Raw genomic sequence first — 13483 nt, 5'->3', positions numbered from 1 at the left:
CTCTCTACTTACTCTACCTAACAATTATACCTAAAATCTCCATAAATGGAAATGAGATATTTTTATGGGAGGACAAAAAAGGAAAGTGTCCTTATTTTTATGGGACGGGGGAGTATATGTTATTTTGTTTATATTTTCTTCGTTCCGAAGAAGATATAACACTTGGTTAATATGAGATTTTGAGAGAAATTATTTTGCGTGATAAATGGAAAAGATAAAATATATTTTCATGTGTTAATGTAACAGAGAACTTTTTTTTAAAAAAATATAGAAAATGCAACATTTTTTTTAAAACAAACTAAAATTGAAAGTATAATAGCTAACCTAGGAACGAATATTATTATCTTTTGATATCCAGTATGCTTAATTTATAATGTGGAAATATACTAAAATGCACTTCATAACTTTAGCTTTCGTCCAAAAGAATGAACAAAAATGTAAAAGTACTCAAAACGTAACTTTTCATAATATGTTTTTCAAAAACTGCGAAGGTGTAAATATAAAATTGAAGGAGCATTTAGGCCATTCAGTATACAGTTCGTCATCATCTCGAGCTCTTTTTGCCGACACGACGGCGAACTGGCGTTGCAGATGAAAAATCTCATCTCGTCTCGTGGACTATCTCCTTCTGGAGAGAAAGATGGTAAGCCATTTCGTCCACATGGTGCATTCTTATTGGGCGGTGAAGCCCACTCACCCCTGAGCAAGTGGGCTTCGGTTATCCAATTAAAAATCTATTGTTCAAATAAAATTTATAAAATTAAATTAAATTATAATTTAACAATGATCAATTTGAATATATGAATATTTTATTTTATAATGAATCTCATATTTTTAATAATTTAAAATTTTATAATAAAATAATTAAAACAGAAAATGAAAAGAACATAAAATAGTGAGACTCAGTCAAAGGAAAAAAAAAGGATAAGAGAGTAATACGAGACAGTTAATGTTCAGTTATTTAACAAGTTTAAGCAACTCCCGAAACGGCAGCGTCGTGTCCAGCCATATTTGCCTGCTTGTCACGCATCATCCACTTCAATATTAGTAAGAGCGTCTCCAAAGGGAAAATATATCATTTACCTTCTCAAAAAGGTTATTAAAAAGTAATGGACTCCCAGAAAAGAAGGTAAATTAAAAAGACAAACAAAAATAACTAATTTTTTATATTTTCTATCCAAAAGAGGTAAGTAAAGATACCTTCTTAAAATGAAAGAAAGTATAATACCTCCTCAAATACCCTTTTCATTGGAGCATGAAATTTTATGAAGAATAGTTAATATGGTAGTTATTTTTCTTTATCTCTCCGTTTACCCTAATAGCAAAGAAAAGAAAAAAGTTAAGAATAAAAAATTGGAAAATGTCATCGTCGCCGATGGAGGTGGATTGTAACTCCATCGCCGCGCCGCCGCCGTCTAAATTAGCGGAGTTCCTTAAACTGGAGCATCACTTACTGCGCGTCCCCTTCGAAAATCACAAAAAGACGATGTGAAAAATGGAGAAGGAGATGAAGGATGAATCTCCATTAAAGGAGAATGGAAGAAAAATTGCAGATAGCTTGACGAAGAGAGAGAGAATGAAAGGGGAGAGTTTTTTATTATAGACTACATTTTTAATAAAGTGGTATACAAAAAATACAATAAAAGCCATTTATATAGGCTGATAAAAGAAAGGAAATACCTAACTAATTACAAATTGTTTTTTAATTTTCACAGTCTCCCTCAAGATGGAAGCATATCAAATGCTACTATCTTGACAAAAACAAATTATTCCACCCATACTCAAGCTGGCTGGGCTCCTTTCCCTTTCTGTTCAAGATGTGAAGTACACCCGTGGAAGCCTCATCTTTCGTGGAGCTCAATCATTCCCTCATCGATCCTTCTCTGAGGAAGTTTCTGTCCTTGATGGCTATTTGGAAAGCTTGGTTCAAGTGGAAGCAAAGCCTATGTTATGGGAAGTTCTGATAAGCAACAACAATGGCACATTTATTCTGCTAGTGCTGGGCTCAGCGTAGTTGATAATCCTGTATACACACTAGAGATGTGCATGACTGGGTTAGACAGGGAGAAAGCTGCCGTCTTCTTCAAGAATGAGTCCAATGGTGCAGCTGTGATGACTAACCAGCTGTGGACGCTACATAGCTATCGGACATCTCCACTCTTATTACTACTGCCAAACTCCCCAACCATCTAGTAAATAGAACTCTCCTGGGTATCAATGTCCGTCTAATGCGGATCATCAAATCAACCAAAACATCTTGGAAAAACATCTTCATCGTCTCATCAACAATCATCATCACAACAACAAATTTGATTAAGCAACTTCAAGCATATAACCAAATATTCACCAATTGTTGCAATCACCAACAACAAATTTCCAATCCCCTACCCGATGCAAGAGCATCAACAGCCTAGCAACCAAAGGTCTTGCAGATGCAACAACCAAACAAGCAACAAATCTGGCGAAGAAAAAGGTTTAGAAAACAGAGGATCCGATTTGATCGGAGAAAACAGAAACTGATTAAACCGAACAATCGGTGAACAACAAAACAAACATCCGACATACAATCGGAAAACCAGAGATAAATCTGAAAACATATTCAGATTCAACAACAAATTTGAGAAATCATATTCTCAAAACGAAAACACTCAACCGAATTCAATTAGAGAGATACAAACTTGGATCATACAAATCCAATGAACAAAAAATTGAGAAAATTGAAAAACTCAATTGAGATTAGAAGATAGAGAAATCACCGATCAATTGGTGAAAACATAACAATTTCAGTGAGAAGAACAAATGGAGAAGAACTGCCAAAAAATGTAGATCGACGAAAAAGGAGAAACTACAGAAAAAATAACTGACCGACTTTGCGGAAGAACTCCGGCGGGAAACAACAACATATCCGGCCTGAAGAACTCTCCCGGAACAATCAGCAGAAAAATCTCACGAAATCACAAACCCTAGCTCTATGAAAACGAAAGAAAGAGGCAAACGAAAAAAATAAAAAAAAGGATAGAGAAGATATAGGTAATCAGAGGCGCGCAGCGGATTTGCGCTCTGATACCATGTGAAAAATGGAGAAGGAGATGAAGGATGAATCTCCATTAAAGGAGAATGGAAGAAAAATTACAGATAGCTTAACGAAGAGAGAGAGAATGAAAGGGGAGAGTTTTTCATTATAGACTGCATTTTTAATAAAGTGGTATAAAAAATACAATAAAAGCCATTTATATAGGCTGATAAAAGAAAGGAAATACCTAACTAATTACAAATTGTTTTTCAATTTTCACAGACGATCCGCTCCAACCACCACGCCTTTGAGAAAGAGGCCTCCGCCGTCATTTCCGCATTCTCCGACGCCGCTGACTCCGATCTTTCCCGAGACGAAGCCGTTGATCAACTCGGCTCTTTCGTCTTCCGACTGCACGGCCTCAAGAGAAAAGTATATTCCTCTCAATTTTATCAAACTCCTAAACGCTTGTTTCTTCCTAATTTGGTTATGTTGGAATCGTGCTTGGTCAAATGATTTTTGACTAATAATAAATATTACAAGATATTTATATTTACAAAATTAAATGCAATAACGTCGATCTACGTTCCGAGTAGATGACCGTAGTATATTCATTTTCTCAAATCCGATTCCCGGTGAGTGAGAAATAATATATTAAAGTTGGTCACAATAAAGCTAGAAATGAGCTATGTGAAAAGACTAAGGGATTAATTAACTAAGTGTTATTATCCCACATCGGGGATGATAGACTTCTTTGATGAAGTATTTAATCAGATGAATTATAATGTGTAATAATTATCGTGGAATAAGACGGGTGACAGAGCCCACACGCGCGCACACGCGCGCGCCGCCGCCGCCCGCCCATGAGCCGCGCACCCGTGACCCGAGACCCGTGACCCGTGTCCCATGTCCCGTGCCCCGTGCCCCGTGCACCTGGTGCCTTGTGCCTTGTGCCTTGTGCCTAGTGCCTTGGATCTTGGCAATTGGTCTTTGGGTGGTCTTTGGGCTGTTCTTTGGAGCTGGTCGTTGAGCGTGGTTCGAGCCCCGCTTGTTCTTTTTAGAACACCCCAAACTCCACGCTATCCCCGACGGGTCTGGTCCACGTCATGGTCCCGCTGGACCCCGACGCATGACGGGAGACAAAAGGTTCCCGCTGGACCCCGACGCATGACAGGAGACAAAAGGTCTCCGATGGACCCCGCTAGTGCACCATTCAATAACCCCCGGTGGTTACGGTCAAGCCATCATGACACACATAATGGCTGTTGACTCCATCAATGCCCTGCAGGTGGACTTGGCCTATAAATAGGCATGCATCCATTGCATTCTAGACATAGAATACACAAGCATTCCTGCATACATGCTCTCTCCCTCTCTGCATATCTTCCCGTCGAAGCTCTGCCCCCGCCTTACTCCCGTTCGCCGGAGCTCTGTTGCTAGCGGTGCTGCTACTTCAGAGACGAAGCCGTTTTATCTTTGGGGACGACACGCCAAACCGAGAGCATTACCGGGGCGTATCTCGTCTTGCGGAAAGAGGACTCCTCGACTCGGCTTACCGCTTTCCACAGATATTTTCCCGTGTAATTGTTTCAGTTTTTCTGTGTAATTTTCCTTTGTTTATTTTCATTATAATTTTCGCCCGGCAAGACTCGTATCTCATTTCGACAACAATCGCAAGACGAGATATTCTTGCCACTAAAGGACTTTACACACACCCACTAAACTGAAATCAACACCTTTGCTTGGAGATGTCGACTGACCCGTCTACCGCCGCTGCTACCGTTCCATCCACCGTATCCCCCGTCGCTCCCGTCAACACGTCGTCGGACATAACGTTGATTCCGACTCCTGGCTTCTCAACCTCTTCATCAACAGCCCCTTGGGTGTTTGACAACCCATTTGGGACGGTTTCTGGATTCACCTGGAGTGGGTCGGTCGGTTCCACTTTCAGTGGTTCCATTGGATCCTTCATTGGGTCAAGTGTCGGGGCCTTTGGGCACGGCACGGGTGCTGGACCCTCCGGGGTCGGCACGGGTGCTGGACCCTCCGGGGTCGGCACGGGTGCTGGACCCTCCGGGGTCGGCACGGGTGCTGGACCCTTCGGGGTCGGCACGGGTGAGAGCTCCTTCGGGGGCAGCACGGGTGTTGGACCCTTCGGGGTCGGCACGGGTGCTGGATCCTTCGGGGTCGGCACGGGTGCTGGATCCATCGGGGTCGGCACGGGAGCTAGATCCTTCGGGGTTGGCACAAATGCGGGGGCCTCCATGCTTCACGCAACTGTGGGGGGTTCTGTGCCCCAACCAATTGTTAGCTCCTACGGGGGCAACAGATTTGGTCCATTCCATGGGACAAGCTCGGCACCAATGGCACCAAGGATGATGCCACCCGCTGAGAAGCCGTCGAAGTTCACTGGAACGGACTTCAAGAGATGGCAACAGAAAATGTTGTTCTACCTAAAAACGTTGGGCGTCGTTAACTTCCTCAAGGAGAACGAGCCAACCCCGCCAAGCGAGGATGATGCACGTGTCGAGATGTACGTCGAGTATGACGCTTGGCGCAAAGGAGACTATCTTTGTAAAAACTTTATTTTAAGTGCTTTAGATGATAGTCTCTATAACGTGTATTGTATTATTCCCACATCAAAACAAATGTGGGAAATGCTAGATAAGAAGTACATTAGAGATGATGCGGGTACTAAGAAATTTGTAATAGCTAAGTACTTGGACTACAAAATGGTCTACTCCCGACCAATCATGGACCAAGTGCAAGAGTTCCAGCTCAACATCCACGACCTCGCCGCCGAGGGAATGGCCCTGCCTGAAGCTTTCACGGCGGGCACGGCCATTGAAAAACTTCCACCCGGCTGGAAGGACTTCAAGAGCTACCTTAAGCACAAGCGAAAGGAGATGAATCTTGAAGACTTGATCGTGAAGTTGCGCATCAAGTCAGACGTGCGCAAACGTGATGGTTTGGCTAAGGGCCATGGCCCACCTGTTGTAAAGGCCAATCTGTTGAAGCGGGGCGGTCCCTCCAACAAACGCTCCCATCCAATTGCAAAGGACAAGGGCAAGAAGAAGCAGCCTGCGAGGAAGGTTGAAGGCAACTGCAACAACTGTGGCAAACCTGGCCACTTTTCCAAGGACTACCGCAAGCCGAAGAAGAAGCCGGCTGCCCACGTTGTTGAAAAAGAATTCAAGGACTGGGATGAAAGTGACCTTGTTGCTGTGGTCACAGAAGAAGTCAACCTTGTTGATAACAAAGGTGGCTGGTATATCGACACTGGAGCTACTGCCCACGTTTGTGCCGATAAGAGCAAGTTCGCCTTCTACACCGCTGTTGAAGGGAGGAATCAATATGGGGAATCAAGACTCGTCTCAAGTCCTCGGCATTGGAGACGTGATCCTCATGATGATGTCCGACGTCACCATCACTTTGAAGGATGCACGTGCAGCACATCCTTCAAAGTGATGGTGACGCCAGACGTCATCATGAGAATCACGTCTCCAATGCCGAGGACTTGAGACGAGGCTTGATTCCCCATATTGATCTTCCACCCTTCAACAGCGGTGTAGGAGGCAAACTTGCTCTTATCGGCACAAACGTGGGCAGTAGCTCCCGTGTCGATATACCAGCCACCTTTGTTATCAACAAGGTTGACTTCTTCCGTGACCACAACAACAAGGTCACTTTCATCCCAGTCCTTGAATTCTTTTTCAACTACGTGGGCAGCCGGCTTCTTCTTCGGCTTGCGGCAGTCCTTGGAAAAGTGGCCAGGTTTGCCACAGTTGTAGCAGTTGCCTTCAACCTTCCTCGCAGGCTGCTTCTTCTTGCCCTTGTCATTTGCAATTGGACGGGAGCGTTTGTTGGAGGGACCGCCCCGCTTCAACAGATTGGCCTTTACAACAGGTGGGCCATGGCCCTTAGCCAAATCATCGCGTTTGCGCACGTCTGACTCGATGCGCAACTTCACGATCAAGTCTTCAAGATTCATCTCCTTTCGCTTGTGCTTAAGGTAGCTCTTGAAGTCCTTCCAGCCGAGTGGAAGTTTTTCAATGGCCGTGCCCTCCGTGAAAGCTTTAGGCAGGGCCATTCCCTCGGCGGCGAGGTCGTGGATGATGAGCTGGAACTCTTGCACTTGGTCCATGATTGGTCGGGAGTCGACCATTTTGTAGTCCAAGTACTTAGCTATTACAAATTTCTTAGTACCCGCATCATCTCTAATGTACTTCTTATCTAGCATTTCCCACATTTGTTTTGATGTGGGAATAATACAATACACGTTATAGAGACTATCATCTAAAGCACTTAAAATAAAGTTTTTACAAAGATAGTCTCCTTTGCGCCAAGCGTCATACTCGACGTACATCTCGACACGTGCATCATCCTCGCTTGGCAGGGTCGGCTCGTTCTCCTTGAGGAAGTTAACGACGCCCAACGTTGTTAGGTAGAACAACATTTTCTGTTGTCATCTCTTGAAGTCCGTTCCAGTGAACTTCGACGGCTTCTCAGCGGGTGGCATCATCCTTGGTGCCATTGGTGCCGAGCTTGTCCCATGGAATGGACCAAATCCGTTGCCCCCGTAGTAGCTAACAATTGGTTGGGGCACAGTACCCCCCACAGTTGCGTAGAACATGGAGGCCCCCGCATTTGTGCCGACCCCGAAGGATCCAGCTCCCGTGCCGACCCCGATGGATCCAGCACCCGTGCCGACCCCAATGGATCCAGCACCCATGCCGACCCTGAAGGATCCAGCACCCGTGCCGACCCCGAAGGGTCCAACACCCGTGCCGACCCCGAAGAGTCCAACACCCGTGCTGCCCCTAAAGGAGCTAGCACCCGTGCCGACCCCGGAGGGTCCAGCACCCGTGCCGATCCCGGAGGGTCCAGCACCCGTGCCGACCCCGGAGGGTCCAGCACCCGTGCCAACCCCGGAGGGTCCAGCACCCGTGCCGTGCCCGAAGGCCCTGACACTTGACCCAATGAAGGATCCAATGGAACCACTATAAGTGGAATCGACCGACCCACTCGAGGTGAATCCAAAAACCGTCCCAAATGGGTTGTCAAACACCTAAGGGGCTATTGATGAAGAGGTTGAGAAGCTAGTACTCGGAATCATCGTTATGTCCGACGACGTGTTGACGGGAGCGATGCGGGACACGGTTGATGGAATGGTGGCAGCGGCGGTAGACGGGTCAGTCGACATCTCCAAGCAAAGGTGTTGATTTCAGTTTAGTTGGTGTGTGTAAAGTGTTTTATTGACAAGAATATCTCGTCTTGCGATTGTTGTCGAAATGAGATACAAGTCTTGCCGGGCAAAAATTACAATGAAAATAAACAAAGGAAAATTACACGGAAAAACTGAAACAATTACACGGGAAAATATCTATGGAAAGCGGTAAGCCGAGTCGAGGAGTCCTCTTTCCGCAAGACGAGATACGCCCCGGTAATGCTCTCGGTTTGGCGTGTCGTCCCCAAAGATAAAACGGCTTCGTCTCTGGAGTAATAGCACCGCTAGCAACAGAGCTCCGGCGAACGGGAGTGAGGCGGGGGCAGAGCTTCGACGGGAAATTATGCAGAGAGGGAGTATGCAAAAAATGCTTGTGTTGTGTTATATCTAGAATGCAGAGGATGCATGCTTATTTATAGGTCAAGTCCACCTGCAGGGCATTGATGGAGTCAACAGCCATTATGTGTGCCATGATGGCTTGACTGTAACCGCCGGGGGTTATTGACTGGTGCACTAGCCAGTGGGAGCTGAAGAGACACGACGCACCTGGAAATGCTACACGACGGGATACACCATGGACCGTCGGGGTCCATTGGGGACCTTTCGTCTCCCCTTATACGTCGGGGTCCAGCAGGGACCTTTTGACTCCCGTTGTGAGTCGGGGTCCAGCAGGGACCTTTTGTCTCCCGTTGTGCGTCGGGGTCCAGTGGGAACGTTTTGTCCCCCGTTATGCGTCGGGGTCCAGCGGGACCATGACGTGGACCAGGACCCGTCGGGGATAGCGTGGAGTTTGGGATGGTCTAAAAAGAACAAGCGAGACTCGAACCACGCTCAACGACCAGCTCCAAAGACCACCCAAAGACCAAGGCACAAGGCACAAAGCACCAGACACTCGGTGCACGGTGCATGGGGCACGGGACACAGGACACGCGTCACGGGTCATGGTGCGCGGTGCGCGGGTTGCGGGCGGGCAGCAGCGCGCGCGTGTGGGCTCTGTCACCCTTCTTATTCCACGATAATTATCACACATGATAATTCATCTGATTAAATACTTCATCAAAGTAGTCTATCATCCCTGATGTGGGATAATTAACACTTAGTTAATTAATCCCTTAGTCTTTTCAAAACGCTCATTTCTAGCTTTATTGTGACCAACTTTAATATATTATTTCTCACTCACCGGGAATCGGATTTGAGAAAATGTATACACTACGGTCATCTACTCGGAACGTAGATCGACGTTATTGCATTTAATTTCACAAAATTAAATGTCTTGTAACATTTATTATTAGTCAAAAATCATTTGACCAAGCACGATTCCAACAATCCCCCACATGAGTGGAAATTGCCAAATGCATATGTATGCAGACACAAGCTCAACCGTTAAGAGGCATGTAAGCATAAGTATTGGTAGTTTTTGGCTTTGAACCATCCATAGTCAACACCATCGGATACACAAGCGGACTAGTAGCACGATGCTTTGAACTATTCCTCCACGGCGTGCACCGAGACAATGATGTTAACACTTAACACCTCAACCTCAGCCCTTCTCACGTTTTGTGTCCATTTCTGGCCATGGACACCACTTTCGATTCATAATTGTATTGTTTGAAGCGGCCCCACTTCACACTTACATATATGATTCCTCGTTGAGTATCTTGTCATACTCATTCCCCTTGAGAACTTTATCTCAACAAGATTCTTTAGGAATCATTAAAAGTCATAGACATAACCTCACCACTAGGCAAGTTTTTTCAGCACTCTATTGTTCTCTAGGGAATAGATATAGATGAGTGTTTCACACGAACTCTCATAGCTTAGTTTTCCCATTGAACCAAGTTCTTAGGATCTCCAATCATCATGGTTGGGTTACCACTATGACAATTCTTTAGTTTGTGGATTTCAAACCCATTCCCTCTAGCAATTTATTCATTTGATCACGATTTAACCCTTTGGTTAGCGGATCCGCTAGATTATCCAATGACTTCACGTAGTCAATTGTAATCACCCCTGTTGTGATCAAATGTCTCACGGTATTATGTCGTCGACGAATGTGTCGAGACTACCATTGTACAAACCACTGTTTGCCCTCCCAATAGCGGCTTGGCTATCACAATGAATTAACACTGGAGGCACGGGCTTTGACCAACACAGAATATCTTCAAGAAAGTTTTTAAGCCATTCGGCTTCTTCCGCGGCTTTTTCTAAAGCTATGAATTCAGATTCCATAGTGGATCGGGCTATACATGTCTGTTTCGTGGATTTCCACGAGACAGCACCACCCCAATAGTAAAGACATATCCACTTGTTGAAAGTGAGTCTTTGTTATCGGATAGCCAATTTGCATCGCAGTACCCTTCAAGTACCGGGGGGTATCTCGAAAAGTGTAGCCCATGATTTTGAGTATACTTGAGATATCTCAAAACTCTAACAAGAGCTTTCCAATGCTCTTTGCTTTGATTGCTCGTATAACGGCTCAACTTGTTCACGGCGCAAGAAATATCAGGTCGAGTGCAATTAGTAAGATACATAATTCATCCAATGACCCATGCATAATCTTCTTGTGCAACGGGCTCACCCCTGTACTTGCTCAAGTGAACATTGAGCTCTATAGGCGTCTTAGCCGGGACGCCATCATAGGCGTTGAACCTCTTTAATACTTTCTCAACATAATGAGATTGTGTTAATGTGATTCCTTCGGATGTTCTTAGAATTTTCATTCCAATAATTACATCGGCTAGACCCATATCCTTCATGTCAAAGTTTCTCTTTAACATGGCTTTCGTGTCGTTAATCACTTGGGTGTTACTACCCATGATTAACATATCATCAACATAGAGACACACTATAACATATCAATTATCAGTGTTCTTAATGTAGACACATTTGTCACATTCGTTGATTTTAAATTCATTTGATAACATCATGTTATCAAATTTCAAGTGCAACTGTGACGGTGTTTGTTTCAATCCATAGAGGGATTTAACCAGCTTGCATACATTTTTCTCTTGTCCAGGTACTACAAAACCTTCCGGTTGTTCCATATAGATTTCATCTTCGAGGTCACCATTTAGAAACGCAGTCTTAACATCCATTTGATGAATCTCAAGATTGTGCACAGCACCAATCGCTAGAAGCACTCGAATTGATGTAATCCTCGTTACAAGTGAGTAGGTATCGAAGAAATCGTACCCTTCCTTTTGTTTAAAGCCTTTGACTACCAGTCAAGCTTTATACTTATCCACTGTTCCATCGACCTTAAACTTTCTTTTAAGGACCCATTTGCATCCTAAAGGTTTAGCACCTTCAGGTAGATCAACCAACACCCACGTGTGGTTTAGCAAAATTGAATCAATTTTGCATTGAACAGCTTCTTTCCAATGCAACCCGTCTGGGCTGCAAAGGCTACTTTTATCGATGTTGGTTCTTCATCCAACATAAATGCAATATAGTCAGGACCAAATGTCTTTGGTGTTCTGATCCTGCTACTACGTCTTAGTACCGCATCGTTTGGATCATGCCTTGTTTGCTTGCGCAATTCAGGCTCTTCATCCACTGATTTAGAACTAGTGGCTTCATCCTCAATTCTCGTATTAGAATTGGGTGCGTTATTTTCCTTGTCTTTGCGAGGAAATATATTTTCAAGAAATATAGCATTTCTTGACTCGATTGTTGTTCCCACGGTCACAGTCGGTATTTCAGACTTGTGGACAACGAATCGATATGCACTACTATTAAGTGCATACCCAATAAAGATACAATCAACCGTTTTAGGACCGATTGTAACTTCTTTGGGCGGAGGAACCAATACCTTAGCCAAGCACCCCCACACTTTGAGGTTTTTGTAGGATGACTTCCTTCCCTTCCACAGCTCATAAGGAGTAACATCCTTACCTTTGCATGGAATTTTGTTTAAGATGTAGTTGGCTGTCAAAACAGCTTCCCCCCACATGTTCTGGGGCATCCCCGAACTGATCAGTAACGCATTCATCATCTCTTTGAGAGTTCGATTCTTGCGTTCTGCAACACCATTAGATTGTGGTGAATATGGTGCAGTCGTTTGGTGAATTATACCACTTGCGTTGCATAATTCCTCAAACGGGGCTACGTATTCACCCCCTCTATCACTTCGAATCATTTTGATTTTACATCCAAGTTGATTCTCGACTTCGTTCTTATAATTTTTGAACGCTTCTATTGCTTCGTCTTTACTTCTTAAAAGATAGACATAACAATATCGTGTGCAATCATCTATGAATGTGATAAAGTATTTTTTACCACCTCTCGTTTGCACCAATTTTAAGTCACATACGTCCGTGTGAATTAATTCAAGGGGTTTCGTGTTCCGTTCAACCGAATGAAACGACAACTTAGTTATTTTCTCCTCAAGACAAGTTTCACATTTGTTTTGAGTTTCTACTTCATTTTCCTTTAGTAAATCTAAACTTACTATTCTTTTAATGGCATTTTGATTTACATGTCCCAATCTATTGTGCCACAAGTTAGAACACTCAGTCAAATAAGAAGAAGTAGATGCATTCTTATTATTAGCCAACGGCTTAGGGACATGGCGTACAGCTACACTAAGCTTGAAAAGTCCGTCGGTTACAAAACCTTTTCCGAGTGATTTTCCAAACTTGTATAAAGAAAACCTATCAGATTCAAATACAAGTTTAAACCTTGTATTCATTAGTATTGATCCTGACACTAGGTTCTTGCGGATGTCCGGGACGTGCAGCACATCCTTCAAAGTGATGGTGACGCCGGACGTCATCATGAGGATCACGTCTCCATTGCCGAGGACTTGAGACGAGTCTTGATTCCCCATGTTGATTTTCCTCCCTTCAACAGCTGTGTAGGAGGCGAACTTGCTCTTATCGAGACAGACGTGGGCAGTAGCTCCAGTGTCGATATACCAGCCACCTTTGTTATGAACAAGGTTGACTTCTTCCGTGACCATAGCAACAAGGTCACTTTCAGCCCAGTCCTTGAACTCTTTTTCAACAACGTGGGTAGCCGGCTTCTTCTTCGGTTTGCGGCAGTCCTTGGAGAAGTGGCCAGGTTTGCCACAGTTATAGCAGTTGCCTTCAACCTTCCTCGCAGGCTGCTTCTTCTTGCCCTTGTCCTTTGCAGTTGGACGGGAGCGTTTGTTGGAGGGACCGCCCCGCTCCAACAGATTGACTTTTGCAACAACTGGGCCATGGCCCTTAGCCAAACCATCGCGTTTGCGCACGTCTGACTCG

The 13483-nt window shown here is 44.5% G+C and overlaps 1 long non-coding RNA gene across 1 annotated transcript; it reads right to left on the bottom strand.

Annotated features, from left to right (window-relative positions):
* Nucleotides 1-1577: 1577 nt before the first annotated feature.
* On the bottom strand, nucleotides 1578-3173 carry LOC121743943. Its single transcript, XR_006038350.1, has 2 exons — nucleotides 2866-3173; nucleotides 1578-2458 (listed from the first exon to the last, which is right to left on the bottom strand). It is a non-coding gene; the product is annotated as an uncharacterized LOC121743943 (long non-coding RNA).
* Nucleotides 3174-13483: the final 10310 nt, after the last annotated feature.

This window comes from Salvia splendens, chromosome 8 (genome assembly GCF_004379255.2).
Source record: "Salvia splendens isolate huo1 chromosome 8, SspV2, whole genome shotgun sequence".
In the NCBI taxonomy this organism is placed as follows: Eukaryota; Viridiplantae; Streptophyta; class Magnoliopsida; order Lamiales; family Lamiaceae; genus Salvia; species Salvia splendens.
Note: the sequence above shows the minus strand (reverse complement) of the source record. Positions and strands in the feature narration are given on the sequence as shown.